This window comes from Leopardus geoffroyi, chromosome D3 (genome assembly GCF_018350155.1).
Source record: "Leopardus geoffroyi isolate Oge1 chromosome D3, O.geoffroyi_Oge1_pat1.0, whole genome shotgun sequence".
NCBI lineage: Eukaryota > Metazoa > Chordata > Mammalia > Carnivora > Felidae > Leopardus > Leopardus geoffroyi.
The window spans coordinates 77,636,253-77,656,790 of NC_059339.1; positions in this window are offsets into that span (position 1 = coordinate 77,636,253).

Below are 20,538 nucleotides of genomic sequence, written 5' to 3' on the forward strand. Positions count from 1 at the left end.
AGTTCATGGCTGGTGGGAATGTGAAATGCTGCGGTCGTTATGGAAACCAGTTTGGCTGCCGTTCAATAACGCAAACATAAGTCAGCATATGACCCAGCAACTCCATTCCTGAGTGCACATACCCAAAAGAATTGCAAACAGGTGTTCAAAGGAAAACTTGTCCGTGAATGTTTGTAATGGCACTTAGTCACAAGAGCCAAAAGGTGGAAACGACTCAAATGTCCATTGACTGGCCAAGGGGAAACAAAAGGTGGTTAATCCATGCAATGGGATATTATTACCCAGCCTTGAAAGAAATGAAGAGCTGATATGGGCTATAATACAATCGACCCTTGAAAATGTCATGCATGCTACATGAAAGAAGCCAGGCACGCTAGGTCATATACTATGTGACTCCATTTATATGAAGCATTCAAAATAGGCAAATCTACAGGGACAGAAAGCAGACAGGTGGTTACCAGGGGCCGGGCGGGGGTGGGGGAAGGCCGTGGTGGAGAATGGAGACCGACTGCTTAATGGGTCTAGGATTCCAGCTAGGGGTGGTGACAATGTTCAGGAACTAGATAGTGGGGATGGTCATACGACCCTCTAAGTGTACTAACTGTCGCTAATAGCAAATTTTATGTTACGTGCGTTGTACCGTAATTTAAAAAAAAAAAAAAAAAAAGAACTGTAAAGAATAAGAGTGGAAGACACATCAGATCGTGTTTCCTCAAGGGCCACTCGTGGGTGTAGTGTGTGGTTGCGAAACTGTATTTTGATTTTGTAACATTTCATGAATGATCAGGATAGTAAAACTTTATTTTTTTAACAATAAACTTAAAACTTTATTTATTTATTTTGAGAGAGAGAGAGAGAGAGAGAGCAAGTGGGGGCAGGGCAGAGAGCAAGGGAGAGAGAGAGAGAATCCCAAGCAGGTTCCATACTGTCACTGCAGAGCCGGCTATGGGGCTCGAACTCACAGACCATGAGGTCATGACCTGAGCCAAAATCAAGAGTCAGTTGCTTAACCCCTTAACCGACTGAGCCACCCGGGTGCCCCAGGATAGTGAAACTTCAAAATGCACACACATTGCTTTGAGAAACACACGCTAACAGAGCTGGTAGTAACTTGCTGGAAGCTAAAATTAGAATGTTCTTGCCTAAATTAGATCTGAATCAAGTAGCATGCAGTTCAACAAGGTCGAGCAGAGGAACTGAAAAAAGGTACAAGAGATAAAAAAAAAAAAAAAAAAAAATCAGGGAGTTAGAAGCCATGGCCAGAGGGAGCTCTGGGGACAGAAAGTCAATTTTGGTAACTGGATTCACATAGGGGTGGGTAGACTACAGATCACATAGAAACCATCCGGTTGGATCACCATTCCATTCAACATGGCTCAGACACATTCTCGAACTGCGTTTCCAACGCTGGGGCTGGTAACATGGGAAGCACAGGAGAACCATGCATTGGTTAGATTTAGATTATGAACACCCGTGAAGAGAAGTTTGGCAAATCCATTCACTTATTGGTCCTCCACCCTCGTCCAGTCTCCTGGTCACCTGCCACAGCTCCGTGTCCTGAGAGGGAGTAGCGTATGAGAGCTCTGGGTCTAGAGTGGTCTTGAATAATGCCACCACCGTTTATTGGGTGTGATAACGGGGCAAGTCACTTAACCCTCTGTTTGCTCAACTGTAAAACACGGGATTCCGATTCAGAGTTGTGAGAATGAATTGAGTCAATGCATGGAAAAGACTCGGAGAAATGCTTGGAACCCCGGAGTCACTCGATCCCATTAGCCGCCAGTTACCCCTACTCGGCAGAGCGCTGGGATCATGGAGAGAGTAAGATGTTCTCCCTGCGATGGCAGAGCTCACAGGGAAGCAGCTGCAGTGCCCCCTGCCAAACACAAAGGAAGAGGTGGGCACGAGGTGCTCTGGGGTCCCGGAGGGACTTTAGTTTTCCCCGGGAGGAAATGTGAGGGTTCCAAGACCGGGGGACATCCGAGTAGATCAGGAGAGGGATGGCAGTCGTTGTAGCCAGAGGGGACAGTATGTGCAGAGGTCAGAGGTGGGCAAGACCTAGCTTCCTTGGGGAGTTGTGATTGGTTTAGTGCAGCTGACACAGGGTGTGAGGGGGTCATCCCTGCAGATGAGCGGGAAAGCCGGCCCTCCCAGCTTCTGGTGGTTGCCAGTGTGTTTTGGGCATTTCTTGTGGTTATATCCGTCCGTTTTAGTCTCTGTTCACATGGCCCGCTTCTCTGTGTGTTTCTGTGTCTCAATTTGATTCTTTTTTATAAGGGGACTAGTCATTGATGTCCACCCTGGGGCACCCGGGTGGCTCAGTCGGTCGAGCATCCCACTCTTGATTTCCGCTCAGGTCGGGATCTCATGGATTCGTGAGTTCGAGCCCCACATGGGCTCTGTGCTGACAGAATGGACCCTACTTGAGATTCTCCCTCCTTCTCTGCCCCTCCCCCACTTGCACTCTCTCTGTCACTCTCAAAATAAATAAATAAACTTAGGGGCGCCTGGGTGGCTCAGTGGGTTAAGCGGCCAATTTTGGCTCGGGTCATTGTCCCGTGGTTTGTGAGTTTGAGCCCCACGTCAGGCTCTGTGCCGACAGCTCAGAGCCTGGGGTCTACTTCTGATTCTGTGTCTCCCCCTCTTTACTCCTCCCCTGCTCATGCGCTGTCTCTCTCTCAAAAATAAAATAAACATTAAAAAAGTGTTTTTTTAAAAATAAACAAAAGTCCACCCTAACCCAGGATAGCCTCATTTTAACTTGTATACATCTGAAAACACCCTATTTCCAAATGAGGTCTCATTCAAAGGTACGGGGCTGGGGGGTGGGACTAGAACATGTCTTTCGTTGTAGGTGGGGGAGATACAATTCAACCTAAGGCAGGGACTGGCCTTTTAAGACCAGGGGAGAGACGCACGTAAATATATATTTTATGTGGATTGCTCTGGGGGTTTGAGATGAGGAAATGGGAGGACCGCGAGATGTTGGAGGACCACTTAGGGGTTTATTGCAAAACAGTGAGAACTCCTGAGGCCTGCACAAAGGTCACCTTTAAGAATGCTGAGCCATCAGAAGCACCAGCCGGTCTCATTGGAATTTGGGGCAAGGACAGTTCATAGGCAGTGAGGAATGTGTCCTTTTACCAGGAGACGAATGGGGTCTGGTTCTGAGAAGGCACTGACGATTCTTTCTGCCATCCCATCCAGTATTTCATCGGGTGTGACAAGCTGGTGATATTTTTGTTGGCACATAGAACGTGTTTAGTAAATATTTTGATCAAAATTAAGAAAAAAACCCAACCCACGAGTAAATGGTAAGTAATGCTGTCGAAACCATCTAGAGGCAAAATGAAATATGACAAAAGCAAGAACGTGAAAACTATGCCCAGGCAAGATGGCCTCTGTCTATCCAAACCTACCACTTAACCTCGCGAACTTGCCCAAGTTCTGTGGTCCCCAGGAAGCTGGCCCCTTCCCGGTGTGCGCCGGGTTCACCTCTGAACTCCGAAGCTTCTCTTCTCCAGAAAATCGTCACTTGCTTCTACCATTGCCCACAGGTCCTCCGGTAGACCCTTGGGCCTTGGGGTTCTCCTCCTTCTGCTTAATTCTGGCCTGGAATTCTGGCCTGGCTCCACAAAGCTTTTCTCTGATCAGGAGGTTTCAGGAGCACCTCCTACAGTGCTCCTCTTGTATACTCTGTGATTCCCCTGATCACGGGGTCCTCCCCCTTCCAGCACCGCCCCCTGTAGACCAGGACTGCAGGACTCGACTGGACTTCTCACATGCCCCCAGCACCCACCACAGAGCAGGAAAACAGTCTGCTCTCAAGAGGTACTGGGAGCAGGAGTGACCAATGAAGGGGGACCATCGGTGTCCTTTTCTTTGGCAGCGAATGTCTCACATTTGGTACATTCTGAGAGATGGCGATATTCTAACTCCATCACTACGTCCTTTATTAGTTGGATAGTTCTATGAAAACCAGCTTCTCATCCATTTAATTTGATCTTCTGTTCTTACAAGGGCAGGAAAACTCTTGATTCTTTCCTTTCTTTTTTTTTTTTTAAGGTTTATTTATTTATTTTAAGAGAGAGAGAGAGAGAGAGAGAGATGGCAGAGAGAGAGGGAGAGAATCTCAAGCAGGCTTCATGCTGTCAGCACAGAGCCCAACGTGGGGCTGGATCCCACAAACTGTGAGGTCGTGACTTGAGCTGAAATTGAGTTGGACGCTTAACCAGCTAAGCCACCCAGGCGCCTTCCCTCTTCCTCCTCCCTTTCCTTCTCCCTCTTCTTCTCCCTCTCCTCCAACAGTTCCAAACTAAAGAGTTAGTTCCCAGGCATCATCCAGGAGTGACCTATGTGTTTTTGTTGTTGTTGGCATTCTGTGGGATGATGTCATTTTGAACTCGTGGCTTTATTGTATTTGATGCACTTTGTTCCACTTCCATTATTATCCAGGAGCCCTGTTCTCTCATCTTGCCATTGGCATGATCTGTGAGGCAGTCACTTGCCTTTCTGGATCTTCCTTTCTTCCTTATCAAATTGGGAGATGTGTCTCCACTTTCTGGCCCTCCTGTGTCTCAGACCTCAAAGCTATTTTTTCCGATGGAGTCCATTAAATAATTATATAACTAGGTTCAATTTCATTTTTGTCTGTGCACCTTAGTTTATGAAATTCATTTGTAAAACGTAAACATCATTAGATACACGTTCGGGTTTTTTTTTTTTTTTTTAATATTAAAAAATATGGCCACCGAACTAACAGAGGCCACATTGATTGACCCTTCTGCTTGCTCTTTCAGAAGCTGCAATCAACTGGCAAATAGCGTCCCCCGCCTCCTGCTGAAGCATCTGCGAAGGCTCTGCAGATTGCGGTGTGGCCTCGCTCCCCCCCCACCCCGCCCCTGCCGACTCGACCCCCATCCCCAGGCTGCTCATTAACTCATTAGAAGCTGCTTTGAGGGCAGCTGAGGGGAGGTTTTGCTGTCTGCTGACTGTAGCTCCAAGCACCTGCCTCAGTGTCACCTGGAGACCTTTGGGAAACGTGTCCCACGAGATCCATACTCCGGCATCACCCACAGCTTTTCCTCCGCAGCATTTCTGACAGCATCAGGAATCAGGACAATTCTTGCATCAACCTTTGTGCAATGCCTGCCTCCCGTCCTGGACAAGAAGCTCCATGAGGGCAGGTGGTGTTGGGTTTTGCTCACCTTCATAGCCCCTGTGCTCAGCTCAGGGTATGGGGCTCTGCAGGCATCCCGGGACTTGTTCGATGCTGAATGCACAGGTGCGCGAGGAACCAGACGCAGTGGTTTGATGGCAAGCCACCCGGACACACAGAGACCTTCCTTTTGATGTTCCAATTGTCCGCGTACAATTAAAGAAGGATTTTGCCCCTGGGGGCGGGGCTGACACATAGGTCTAAGTATCCGACTGTGTGTGCAGATCCACGTGTGTGTATGCAACGGCCAGCAGGGCCCTCCTGTTCGAATCTAACATACCCAGGGACTTCACAGGAGGAGACTGGCCCGTTTCTGGTCCTGTGGGGCTGCATGTTATTAGGAAAAACAAACAAGCAAACAAACATTGACCCTCCAGGTTGAAGATTAGAATCTGGGGCAGGCGCAGCCCTGGGTGATTGTAAGCTCATCACTTCACCCGCAGAACAGTGGCACCTGTAGGGATCTTCCCAGCCTTACAATCCTAAGGGTCTCCACGCGCGGAGTGTGGACTCACCGATGCAGAGCCAGGGTACCGGCAGGCTGCCTGCCTTCTCGGCCCACAGTTGACATAAATGAGATTCATTCTGAGTGTCTCCCCCTAAACCAAACTCTTCCTTAGATTTACAGTTTTCAGACCCGATGCTGCACAACCATTGTTGCCTTTTACGACCCTGTCTGCTCCCTGGGTTCCTGTCCGTCTCTCACTTGGTCCCCTTGCGTTGGCTTTCAGTTATCGACACCTAACGTCTGTGCCAGGCACTATTCCAAGCATTTGACACGTGTCGACTCATTTCACAAGGATAAAGTACAGTCGCCCCAGGGTTTGCTCCCGTCGGGGGCTCGTATTACCAGCTGAGCTATGGCAGTCGACTTATTTCTTTGACTGATGGCCCTGGGGTGGCTAGATTTTACATTAAGGCGGCATGGAAAGGTAACTTAAGCACTTGAATCCTTAGGTGGGAACGGAAGACGGAGGGCAGGGTCAGCGCCCTAAAGGAAGTTACAATGTGTCGGGAAATTAACCTGAAAGCTGCAAGAAGCGTTTGACGACAGTGCCAGATAATATATAAAGTGCTAAATCCCTTGGCATACTTTCTAAATCCTCCAAGAGGGCAGGGAAGGGAGAGGTGAACCGCAGCCTGCGTAGCCACGTGCTCGATGCTTATCTCCGGGTCCACCTGGCATCCTTTCTACGGGGTCCTGTTACACAGCGAGAGCAGGCAAGCCAGGCGCCCCGCCCGCCAGAAGGTGTTTCTGGAAGCCCCCTGCTCCACAGCACGCCTCTCCTGCCAGCAACACCCTCTTCGTTGCTACTTACAACTTTAAACAGTCACCTTGACTGAAGGGATTAAGATGCTGTTTTGCTGCTGATAACAGTCACACGGGCTCATGCTAAAGATCTGGGAATCATAGAAAAGTATAAAGAAGAAGCAAAAAAAAAAAAACAAAAAAACAAACCAACAACAGATCAACACATTCAACCCTCAGAAGCAGCATTGGCAAGTCACTTCTCCCTTCTTTTTCACTAGTTCATATTCCTTGAAGACAAATTTTCGTGACCGCGTATCACTCCGTTCCTGGGCAGGTCTGAGATGGAGACTCCTTTGCAGCAAGAAGAAATGGCAAATCACATCCAAAAACTTTTTTCTCTTTGAGAAGAGGGACAGAGGTCGGGATGACGCATGCCTGTCTCCATACAGTCTCTCCCTGCGGGGTTGAAGGGGAGCCAGGGAGTTGGAACACAAAGGTTTTAGCCCGAATTCAGCCCCATATGGGAATTAAGGGGGTGGGGGCTGGGGACACAGCCCGACTAACCAGATGATTCCCGTCCTGGCTAACCTGGGAAGATGCTCTGGAAAGATCTGGAAATCCAATCTCTCCGACGCGCCCCTGTCTCCCCCACCGAACCTTCCCCTTTCACCCCTCCTGGACACACACACAAATGACAGCTTTATTCATTGTCAGGCTACACTTCATAGTTCTCTCTCTTTTTTTTCTTTTTTGGTCTCATTAACTCCACTCCCTCAGTCTCCCCAGATTTTCCAATGATTAAAGTAGTGGGCTTTTAAAAAAGGCCTCCAATTAGCACCTCATCAGCTCCAATTAGAGGAGACAAAAGCAGTGTAAAGATAACTCAATGAGAGAGGCCGGCACAACCTCCTGTAATCACTTAAGACAAGCATTGACCATTCTCTTTGCTAACCACTCTGGGCCTATTCACCTTTCTTTCTTCCTTTTGGATGCATTTAAGACTGTTTTGCTGGGAAGACAGGCCTCCTGGGAGTCTCATAATTCCTTATTCAGAGGCTACCTGTTTACAGCTCCCGGAGCCCGGACCTAAACAATCCTATATTGTCCGCCTGGGGCTTCCCTAAACTTCAGCCTCCCTAATGGCCAGCTCCCTGGGAGCAGCCGACTCAGTTAAAGCCTGGCTTTATCCTCACAGAGGGTTCTCCTTGTAGTGTCTTCTAATTACACAGGAGGGCAACAATGTATTTTTTTTTTCAATGAGCGTTCTTTGGAGCAGTTAATTTGGTGCCTGTACTAAATGCCCCCAAACATTAATTAGGGTGGAAGGAACCCTAATTTCCTCCGCAGCTTTCCCCTCCGCTTACTTCCCTCGCTTTCACATAGGCCTGGATGAGTCTCCATAATGAAATTACCTCATTAATGCCTTTATTCTCCACAGTAACTCATTCAAAACCGACCATTTAGCTTTAATTTAATGCTGTCAAAAGGAAAAAGGTGCATTCATGGCTTTGATTAGCAAAAAATTTTCCCCCCTAAGGGGCGGACAGATTTAAATTATGAAGATGGTAAGTAGTGAGTTATAATTGGGCACAAGAAGCACTTCAGAGAAGCTTAAATGCTTTCAAAGCCGGGCCTGGCCGGTCTGCAGACTATTAACTGTGTCCAGTGCCTTGTTCCCTCTATTTGAATTGATGGCAAGTTAACTATAAAAAAAGAAAATGGGGTTTAATTTTTGTTTAATACACAGTGGGGTTGTATTTACCCACAGAGCAATAGCTTTTCGATGAGCTCAGTCTTTGTTCTCTTAATAATTTATTATCCGTGCTTTCTAGCAGGAGTCCTGAGGGGCGCCATGCATGCCTCTGTTTCCAGGGAAAAACAAACCCTTAAGTGTGTGGACCGAGCAAGCGGGTGGTTGACCTAACACCTCAGCGCGGGGAGCACCAGATATGGGAGCTCCACTGGCGTGTTTCATAATGATTTTTAAAGTTATAGCGCTGTGGGGATTTAACCTTTAGAAACCTCTTTCCTTGACATTTTCTCATCCGAGACAACAATCCTAGGAAGGAAGGCTGAGATATTAAGTGCCTGGTGAAAAAGCAGAGGTTCAGGGAGTCTGAGGGATTTACTAAAAAAAAAAAAATCACGGCTAGTGGCAAGCGCAGGACCAGAAGCTACTACGCTACAAGCTGGGGGGAGCGCCCTTATACTCCAGTTTTGAGGACAGAGCTGCCTTTTTGTAACATCCAGAGTTTCAAGTGGGTTTACGTTGGCTCAATCTGAATGTGTAAATAAAGGAAAGTTTACATTGCCAGGTAATACTAAATACTCTCCTATCTGAAATATATTGCCCAGTGAGATACACACACACACACACACACACACACACACACACAATATATATATATATACACATATGTATATATAATCATGTAACACATGGGTTATTACATGTCACACATGCGAATCACAAGTGGATGGAGTAGGTCATTTTTTTAAAATCTGAATTTATGGCCATAACCATCAAAACCATAACCGACTATCTGGCTCAGTCGGTGGAGCGTGGGATTCTTGATCTCAGGGTTGTGAGTTGGAGCCCCGCACTGGGTGTAGAGATTACTTAAAAATAAAATCTTAAAAAAAAACCCACCATCTAAACAACAAAGGGACTCCATAGAAAGAGTATGGGACTTGGGTCAGAGAGATCTGCTTTAAAAATCCCACCTCTACCACGAAGAGATTACTTCCGTTTTCTCAGTCTCAGCCACCTCATTTGTCCAAGGGGAATAACAAAACCAATTTGTAAGGACGAGATGACATATGAAAAGAGTACACAAATAAACAGGGCCTTACAAGTTTCAGAGAGTAAACGTTGGGGAGAAAATATTTTCCCTCTACTCTCTTAGGTTCTATACTTGAGGCCTGCCAGTGAAACTGACAAGAGACAGGTTCTCAAGAGAAAAGACAGATTTTTATTCACGGACAAATGTGACTTAAGGAGGAATCTGGGACTACACATACCATTTTAATAGGAGATGGGGAGGGGCAGAGGGGCACCTCTGGGAGAACAAATGGCTTCTTAGAAACAGGGTGGAGAAGAGGAAGAAAGGGCATTTAAAAACAAATGGCCCTTGGGAGAATAGACGGGAGATATGATAGTTTTGTGGCCGTGTAGGTTTGGGTGTGGTGTAGACTTCCCCTCCAAGTAGAGATTAGAGTTGCTCTAGGGGGAAAAGATTTATGACAACCGACTCCTTTTTAGGAGACCCTGCTTTTAGGCAGATAAGGGGTTTCAGGAACTTAAATGCTTTCAGCTTAACAAAATTTTTATGCCACCATGGCTTATTCTGGACCCCTTCATAAGGAAAAGATGGTATTAAAAATAACCATTTATTGAACCTAGCTAAACTCCTTCCATATCTTGGAAAGATGCATCAATTCACATGTTTTTGTATTAATTCATATACTTTAATATGTATGGTTTACAAGATCATATTTTAAGTAATAACTCTCTTAAAACTACCAGATATTAATCACGTCACTATAAAAATCATGCCACTATAGACTTTATACATTTCTGAGCCCTTGAGATTAAAAAAAAATACTGACGATGGGGAAAATGTGGGTTTTTTTTTTACATCAAATCCACGTAATTCCATCAGATAATTTACAAATTTTAACCTCTTCTTTGTTGTCACAGCCAAGCATATTACTTGAAAACAAAAAAAGAACTATTTATTTGCAAAACAAACTATCTCCCTTCATTAACATAATATTAGTTGTTTTAGCAAATAATCCTTCATGCCAATGTAAGCACCAATATTTTTCTGGTCTTTGGTTATAATTTACTGGACTTGCTCATTGTTGAAATGGCCACTGTGTGTTTTGGATCAAGGCTCTTATTTTGTTGACTTGGAAACATGAAGCATACTCGGGTTTGGGAGAGCTGGGAATGCCAGATCTTCTCAGGGAAAGCTTCCTTCATGTTGGCTGCTGTTTAACTTAAATCAGCTTCCCACTCCTTCCCTGTTTATGGTCAGTGTGTGTGTTTGTGTGTGTGTGTGTGTGTGTGTGTGTGTGTGTGCGTGTGTGTGTGTGTGTGTGTGTGCGCGTGACATTGAGAAAGGTTAGGGGCGCCTGGGTGGCGCAGTCGGTTAAGCGTCCGACTTCAGCCAGGTCACGATCTCGCGGTCCGTGAGTTCGAGCCCCGCGTCGGGCTCTGGGCTGATGGCTCAGAGCCTGGAGCCTGTTTCCGATTCTGTGTCTCCCTCTCTCTCTGCCCCTCCCCCGTTCATGCTCTGTCTCTGTCCCAAAAATAAATAAACGTTGAGAAAGGTTAAAACCTCGGCTGGCTTGGATTGTGAGCCTTCTGGTCTTCCTGACATGTCAGGCACAGCGATGTGGACAACATACCTCATTAAATGTAATGTTCTACACAATGGTGTCTCCAGCCGTGCCGCTCCCCTTCCCCTTCCTCCATCAGTGCAATCTTTAGACATGACCTCAGGCTTCTGATACCAAAAGAGAAGGGTTTGGGAAGCACCTTTTTGTGCACTTCCCCTTAACTGAGGATTTTCTGTTGGCACATCGCTGATATCAATAAATCATTAGACCACTGTAATTCAGTTCTAGAGTTAGAAACATATTGTATTGTATTGGCCGTGCATTCCACATAAGATACCAAGTTGCTTCAAGGCCATTGGCAAATAGGTGCTGTTATGGGTTGACTTGTGTTCCCCGCAAAAAGAGAGTTTGAAGTCCTAACCCCCAATATCTGGAAATGTGACCTTATTTAAAAAGAGGGTCACTAGAGATGTAACTAGTCAAGATGAGGTCCTATTAGGATAGGGTGGACTTAACCCATGGAGCCTCCCCCAGAGTCCTCACAGGGACCATGCCTCTGCCAACACCTTGATTTTGACTTCTAGCCTCCAGAACTGTGAGATAGTAAGTTTCTGCGTTCGAAGCCACCCTTTTTATGGTACTTTGGCAGCCCTCCAGAATGACAGGTGCAATACAAATGTTTTTAGAAGCTATTATTTAGGGGCGCCTGGGTGGCTCAGCTGGTTAAGCATCCAACTTCAGCTCAGGTCATGAGGCCTTGTGTTGACAGCTCAGAGCCTGGAGCCTGCTTTGGATTCTGTGTCTCCCTCTCTCTCTGCCCCTCCCCTACACGCGCGTGTGCATGTGTGTGCACATGGGCTCTCTGTCTCTCTCAAAAATAAATAAACATTAAAAAAAGGAAGCTATTATTTAACCTCATTATAAGTGATGGGCCTTACTCTTCTGTCATCACAATTATTAGTAATATAGTGATTTATTATCTAAATCATGTTCGTGCTCTCTTATTAGCACAATATTTATTTATTCATTTTTTGTTCATATAATCCTTTTCCTTCCAAAGACCGTCAAGCAGTAACAGTTTGATCACTGGTGGATATTTATCAGAAAAAAAAAAAATTCTGAGTCACTTTTCTGATACCGTCCCTTTCCCCACCCCCTAAATAAAATACCATATGTACGGGCCACTTCAATGTCTCGCCCTTGCTCTGTGGTGTTCTTGACCACAGACCAACACCGGATGTCAAGGTGAGTTTCTTGTTAAGGGAAGTCACTTGCATCTCTCATTGTTAAGATGAAGATAATATGTACGTTTCAAAAGTCAGAGGAGAAATGATGTAAGTATGGCATTGACAGAATCAAGAACAAAGGAGTAAGTGAAAATCTTTTACGAAAGGAGATGAGAAACAAAGTTGAAACTGTCGAGTTCAACGGCTGGTGCGCAGTAAGTGCTTAAGAGACATCCGTTTCTGTCCATCCCGCTCCTCTTTTATAAAACAGGGCATTAGGGGCGCCTGGGTGGCTCAGTCGGTTAAGCGTCCGACCTGGGCTCGGGTTCATGATCTCAAGGTTTGTGAGTTTGAGCCCCACATCAGGCTCTGTGCTGACAGCTCGGAGCCTGGAGCCTGCTTCGGATTCTGTGTCTCCCTCTCTCTCTCTCTCTGCCCCTCCCTGGCTTGTGCTGTCTTTCTCTCTCTCAGAAATAAATAAGATGTTAAAAGAAATAAAACAGGGCATTAGTACAAAAGAAACAGGGAGGTCAGGCAGCCAAGTCCACTTTTTTTTAAAGTTTTATTTTTATTCTATTTTGGGAGAGAGAGAGAGAGAGAGCGCGCGCGCGCGCGCAAGTGGGGGAGGGGCAGAGAGAGAGGGAGACAGACTCCCAAGCAGGCTCCACACTGCCAGCACAGAGCCCGATGTGGGGCTTGAACTCACAAACCGCGAGATCATGACCTGAGCCCCAGTCAAGAGTCGGACGCTTAACCGACGGAGCCACCCAGGTGCACCTAGCAAACGAGTCCTTTCATTCACACTTTGGTTGGGTCCGTAATTACCTCACTTTGTATGTTGCCCCAAGTATTGTCATTCCTGCCTCTTCTGCACCCTTTGCGGGTCTGCCTCCTGCAACCGGCTGTGAACTCCTCGAGGGCAAGTGCAAACACACAGGTACGTTCTTACTACCACTTCCTGCTCTGGGGTGCTGGCCAAATTCACGTCTCTTTCAAAGCCACTCTTGTTTCTGGCAAAATCCTCGGGGACCTGTGCTGGTTTCCTCCGTTGGGTCGGGGCCAAGAATTTTAACTCCGGTTTCTTCCACGCCAAGTCGTTCTGCCACACAACTCAGTCCCGGGCACGTTGTAGGTGGATATGTGACTGTAGGAATAATGCTTTAGCGTCTTACAGTGGGAAAGCGTGCCGTCCTGCGGATTTTCACAAAAGGTCAGCCTGTGTGGGGGGCAAAATGCCACGCTTGTGCGGCATTGCAGGGACGGGTGGTGACCGAAGGCAAGTGGGGTGGAAAGCTCGATTGCATTCTTTGTGTCCTCAGCTGAACGATGGAAATTAGCACGCCGGCCACCACGAAAAAGACCATATTCGTTTTACGGGGGACGATTTGCCAAGGAGCAAATACAACCGTGAGCCTTCAGGGGTTTACATCCCCTTTGGTTGCTGGCTCGTTCGATTCACGCTGGACTCCGCGTCTGTGCCGAAGAGCGCGGAGACAGTTTGCAATCACGCCCCGGAAAGTACACAAATTCATTCTCTGCCCCGTGGCTGCGCTGGGAGGAAACCTGAACATAAACCCCTTCTTCTCTCTCCTTCTTTCCTTGTGGCATCTCGTCAGCGCGAACAAATACTACTAATGACCAGGCTGTATCGGCATTACCTAGTCAAGTAGCCCATTCAGTGGGCTCAAAAGAGCACAGACGTAATCAAGCGTGTGGCTGAATGCACAATTCACGCTGAATAGGGCAAATATTTGGATTCAAGTATAGGTCAGCAGCGACCAATTGAAATATTGATAAAGGAAGCCTGTGGGAACCAAATGTACATAAAGGAAGGGGAGCAGGGAAGAGAGAAAAAGGAGGTTCTCAAGGGGTGAGCCAGGGCAACGAGACCACAGGGGTGATTTGTCTCTTCCGCGAGGAGACAGGTGGTGAGCAAAGCCGGCCAGCGCGGGCGGCCTGTCCTTCCAGCTTCAGAGAGCGGTATGTTCAAGCCCGTTCTGTTTGGTTCCTAAGTGGAATTCACAATTTGCCACAAAAGGCCCCCCGAAACTTTCTAATAGGAACCCCCCGCCCCCGCCCACCCGATTTTATTTAAAAAGACAAGGAGGCTGGAGTCTCTCTGCGGGGGGGGGGGGGGGGGTTTTTTATACTGTCCCATTCGGCCACCACCAGATCACCCCGGGGGAGTTTTATTGACGTGCAAACACTCCAGAGCCCTGAGGAGTCTGGTTACCTCCTGGCTCCGACGCCCATCATCCACTCACCCGTGACACTTAGCAAATCCAGACCTCTGTGGCCCAACGTAAATGGTTGCCACAGTCACAGCCCATTTATAACGCCTTCCCTTATGGATGGTTTAATTCTCAAACGCGGGCTCTGCATGTGGGCCTTAACGTGCCCCAGGGCCACACGGCCACATCCTTTTCCGCATACAAGGGTCAGAAATCCCAGTCTCCGGCTTTACCAGCATACTCAGCTTTCTTACATTCTCCGACCTGCCTCGCCTCCCTGCCCTTTGAATTGCAGTGGCAACAGTAAGGCTGGGCCTCACTTGTGCCCCAGCGGCAAGAGGTCCCCTGCATGGGGGGGCGGGTTCTAGATAATCATTGGGCATCCAGGGTTCACCCCTTGGAAATCAGATTCTGCCTCCAGTCGGCAACGCTGGAGATGGGAACGTGCTTCTGAGAGGAGGGGGAATGTGGATGTTCTAAGCTCATTCAGCTTCACGAACAGCTTAAGGGAAATGACTTCTGTCCTTGTCATTTTAATTTTATTTTTTAAATTTATTTATTTTTATTTTAGAGAGAGAGAGAAAAAAAAAAACAAGCGGGGAGAGGGCAGAGGGAGAGAGAGAGAGAGAGAGAGGGAGAATCCCAAGGAGGCTCCACACTCAGCACAGAGCCTAATGTGGGGCTCGATCCCATGACCCTGGATCATGACCTGAGCAGAAATCAAGGGGCGCCTGGGAGGCTCAGTCAGCCAAGCGTCCCACTTCAGCTCAGATCATGATCTCGCAGTTTGTGAGTTTGAGCCCCACATCAAGTTGTCTGCTCTCAGCACAGAGCCTGCTTGGGATCCTCTGTCCCCTTCTCTCTCTCTGTCCCTCCCCCGCTCATGCTGTCTCTCTCAAAAATAAATAAACATTAAAAAAAAAAAAAAGTCAGATGCTCAGTGGACTGAGGCACCCAGGTGCCCTGTCCTTATCATTTTTAGAGGAGACATAAAACTTGAAACTAATGAAAGGCACACTGAATATACAACTAACTTCTCAGAAGTTTCTTCTAAAACCCAGACAGGAAATGTTGATTTAGCATTCTATTAATCAGGTCTCTTTATTGAACCTGGAGTTTCAACCCTACAGGATGAAGACAGTTGATATTTACAACAAAGAACCATAACATCTCGCAAGGTTCAATTGTGCTCAGCGTAAAGCGTTCTGTTATCGTTCTTTGTATTTTTATTTGCTTATGGAGTGTGTGATATTTATCTAATAATCAGAACATTTATCTAAGTAGGCCACACCACACTCGGTCACTTCAGATAACTAATTTTTTTGCTCTATATTAAATGGTTATTTAAACGCTTAATGTTAACTATCTTACCCCAAACCATAGGCCAACCTGCGGGGAGAGTCAGGGTGGTTGTGGTGGTGATCTCTCAGTCAGAAGATTCTCACTTCCTCCGGATCACCACCTGCGCATCTTGGGCTGTCCGGAGTCTAAACAAGGAAGTGGGTGAGTCCGTAGAACTCACGATCACTCCTTGAGAAAGAGGAATCCAAACTGGGGACGCAGACTAATGGGTGAGGGTAGGTAGCAGGACTCATGCCTCAGCAAGACTCTCATGACCGCAGGAGAAGAACCCAGCCAATGAGGAAAGTAAAGAAGGTAGAGGGAGTTCCATCTACAAGGATGAAAGGGTGTCTCAGAGCCGGAAGCGCAGCTGGGCCTTGCGAGGAGGAGGAATCATGAAGGGCAAAGCCATCAGGAGGGAAGGCAGAGGTCCCTCCCCTACCGCCACTCCTGGGGGCAGCAGGGTCCACCGCTCTGGCGCTCCTGTCATCTCCGGATCCCAGCGCGACTTCAGACCAGAGACGGTACTCACGTTATGCCGATTTTACTTATTTTCTTTCCAAAAGGGAGAACGCTATGCTTTATCAAGTCTAAGCGACCTTGGATGGTAAGACCCGTCATTAGCTGGACTATCTCCAAAAAAGAAAACCCACCGCCCCTTAAACCCTGACCCCATCTTGACAACAGTCCTTTGCGACACACGTAGTGATTCTCACTGGTCTCTCATTGCTTTGACATCTCTCATCCATTCTGAGGGATCTGGCCTGTTCTTCTGCCTTCGGTTGGTTGCGTTTCTTGGTAAGCAAGCCTTAGCTCAGTAAACAAAAGGTGACCACCCTTCCACGAGTCTTGGGTCTTTTGAAGTGATCGGCAAGAAAATACAGAAACGCGGTCTACTTGCTGAAGAATATTTCCTTTACTAATGGCAAATTCACGCCCAGTTGCTCTCGTTCGGTGCCTGTTTGTGGACACAGTAACGTTTCGTTTCAACGTTGAGGCACGGTGGAATTCTCTTGAGGCCACCTCAAAGGGTGCGTGAGTACCAAGAACGCATATAACTTGGGGCGCCTGGGTGGCGCAGTCGGTTAAGCGTCCGACTTCAGCCAGGTCACGATCTCGAGGTCCGTGAGTTCGAGCCCCGCGTCGGGCTCTGGGCTGATGGCTCGGAGCCTGGAGCCTGTTTCCGATTCTGTGTCTCCCTCTCTCTCTGCCCCTCCCCCGTTCATGCTCTGTCTCTCTCTGTCCCAAAAATAAATAAAACGTTGAAAAAAAAAATTAAAATAAAAAAAAAAAAGAACTCATATAACTCAATGGAAGTGATGATGGTAACACGAACAGCTGGGGGTAACTGGAAGATGCACAGGTGGTGACAGATACGGGCAGACTGTCGCCTGGTTGACAGCAATTATGAAATGGCTTATGATCGGTAAGATGCGTTCGATTCTGTAGATGTTAAAATGGGAAATAACGTGCCTGTCATTTCAGAGGTAATTAGATCCACCATGCACTGTTTGCACGGTGGATGTTGAGAATGGAGGTCCTTGGAGGGGACGATGACCAAAGTTCTTCCAGAACAGAACTTTCCAGCGCTGTGAGGACGCAGCTAGCTGGGAGAGAGCGTCCATTCGTGGTGTCCTGTGCGAGTGAGGAGCTGTAACACCCTGTCCCCTGTGAGCCTCATGATAAGAGCTTGGAGCAGGCGTTAGTGAAGAGGGAGCCCGAGGCAGGCTGAGGGGTACAACACAAGCTAGCACCCCCCGCCCCCATGCCACGTGGGATCGGTGTGATCTTCCTCGGACGCTGGGGTTTAAGTGCTTGCCATGGTGACGTGGGAAACTAAGGTGAATGAAAAAGTAACCTCCCTTACTGCCTATAGCCCCCTGACAGGTCCTTGAGACCGGCCGAGTGACCTCCCTCTAGGAGCTCAGCTGCCTCCAGGAGGACACTTTGCCGGGGGCAGAAGAGAACCTTAGCTTAACATTGTCCCAACCTCGAGGATCCTGTAAGTCAACTTCCTTTATCTCAACTGCCCCAAGATATATGCGGGCAATCCTACTCCGAGTTCAGGGCTCCCCGATCGATATATATCTAAAGGGTCTCATGACTGAGGTTTTATTAAATGGTAATAAATGGCATTTTCCTAGCAACAGCTAGCCCCTCAAGGTCCTGGAAACCTTGCTTCCAAAGTGCCTTGGGGACTTACTCTATCCCTGACCCCCTCCCAACCTGAGGGTATATAATGAGTTACCCATCACGACCCCAGAGCCGCTCTTCCTGCCCATGGGTCCTGTCCCCATGCTTTAATAAAATCACCTTTTTGCACCAAGGATGTCTTCAAGAATTCTTTCTTGGTCGTCGGCTCCGGACCACCCCACTATCACCCCCAAACTTTGTCGTTAGGACCTTCCTTTAGAGGTGGGAACTGGAGCCTCATGGAGGCGGAGGGCCTGCTCCGATCCCTGTGGGAGGCAGGGAGAGCTGGGGCGGAGACGGTGTGGCTCCAGAGCGGGTGATTTCCCGGACCACCGGCTGGGGCTGGGGCAGTTAAGGGTTTGCAGGCAATTCTGCATGATGGATTAACCACATGGAATGGTCCGGGATTGGAGACGGGCTTGGACAAATTAAATTTTAAAACGCATGCTTCCTTCAGCGGAAATACAATGTGGGCGATAGCTGAATATTCCCTAGCATGTCTTGGACAGAAAACCAAAACCCTTTGGCTGATCTTTTTCCTTTGGGATCTAGAAAATTATTCCGTGTATAACTATATATATAGCTATATGTATATAGCTATAAAATATAGTCATATCATCATAAAATATACGTATAACATGTTGATATCTTTGCCAAATACAGATGAAGTCAAAATAGACCATTTATGATTTCAACAAGGTTCTGAAACCATTCTTAAAAAATATTTCTGAGGGGCACCTGGGTGGCTCAGTGGGTTAAGCATCTGACTTTGGCTCAGGTCACGATCTCACGGTTCATGGCTCAGGCCCCACATTGGGCTCTGCACTGATAGTATGGAGCCTGCTTGGGATTCTCTCTCTCTCTCTCTCTCTCTCTTTCTCTGCCTCTCCCCCACTCATGCTCACTCTTGCCCTCTCTCTCAAAACAAATAAACTTAAAAAAATATTTATGAAATGAAAGGACCTAACCGGGACCCTAAATTGACCTTCACAAACGCTTTCCATCCCAGACACATCTTGGTGTTTTCATTATTATCCCACATGACAAATTAGTGGCCAATGCAGTTGTATCGTGTGCAACAAATGTAGAAGCCTCCCATGGTCAGCAGTCGGTTGGCTAATTGAGAAAGCCCACCAAATCAGAGACCCTGATTTGCAGAGACCCTGTAACACAATAAAAGTGTAGAATTCTATTAAATATTAATAAATTTCCCCTAAAGTTCTTTTTTTTTGACGTTTGTTTATTTTTGAGACAGAGAGAGAGAGAGCATGAACAGGGGAGGAGCAGAGAGAGAGGGAGACACAGAATCTGAAACAGGCTCCAGGCTCTGAGCCATCAGCCCAGAGACCGACGCGGGGCTCGAACTCACGGACCGCGAGATCATGATCTGAGCTGAAGTCAGCCGCTTAACCGACCAAGCCACCCAGGTGCCCCAGTTATTATTATTTTTTTTTAAGAAATCTCTACGCCCGACATGGGGCTCAAACTCACAACCCCGATGCATGTTTCACTGACTGAGCCGGCCAGCCCCCCGCTTCCCCTGAACCTGTAGAGCAATCTTAACCGTAACGGATTTGATTAAAAAAATGTCTTAATGATCGTTTTTGCCAAGTCTCTTCACCGTATCCAATTTTGTTGTCTTTCTCGTGTCCTCACTTGTTCATAGATGTAGCTAATATTTTACCAGCGACCTAAGTATCCTGATAGGCACTCCAGGTTATACTTGCATTGCGGCCTGACAGCTTCCAGCCCGCCCTGGCTCCTTCCACACTGTCCAACACAGGCCTCTCCTCTAATAGAATCCATTGCACATGGGATTCCACCTTTGTCTGCTTCTCAGAAGACCCCTCCCCCCCCACCCCAGCCTTCCAACGGATACAGCGCACACACTCCATTTATTGTAGAAACAAGTTTGCGGAAACCAGAAAAGTCAACGAAGTTTTCAGGACATTTCCTGAGATCTGACTCCACATGAAACCCAGTCTTTGAGGCCTGCACAGGCACCGTGGCGAGGCAGGAGGAGCCCCAAATGTGGCAGTCATCTTAAAACAAAAGCTCAGTTCTCTGCAGTGTGCTTTCAGGAAGCCAGGGAACTGGGCTTGTGTGTTTACTACATGCATTTCTATTAATACAAAAATATTACGATTCCACTATGGGAAACTGGAAAAGAGATGAAAGGAGAAGGAATCTTGCCTGCTAACTAAGCCCGTGGTGTTTGGGTAAAGGGTGAATTCACGAGTTTTAGAAAACTTTCACAAGCATCAGAAACAAATAGAATGGTGGATTAACCATCAAGTAATCAGAACGTTTAATTAATGAGAGTCCGAACCGGGAGCGTCGTGACACCCCCGATTGCCAAATAATCCCAGGGGCTGGTACAAAGCTGGGCCAGCCCTGCTCCGTGAGGATCTGCTGTGGGCTTAGCCACCGGGCCTTTGCTCCGTAGCCTGGCAAGGCGTGTGGGGTGGAGGCTGGCACAGGAGAATGAGCCAGGGGCCAGGGGTCCCTTTTTGCCTGCCTCTCCCAGACTGACTGTGGTGGGTCGCACGATTGTTTGATCTGAGGTCAGAGCTAATAGGCACGTTGTCACACAGGAATCCAGGGCAGAGCCACCTGCCACGGGCGTCTACCTTATTGCCATCCAATCTGGCTAGCAGGTATGCAGGTCTTGGATTTTGCGGTTGGGGAGGCGTTAGGTAATTACCTGGAGAAGCTGATGCTTTCTAGAAGTAC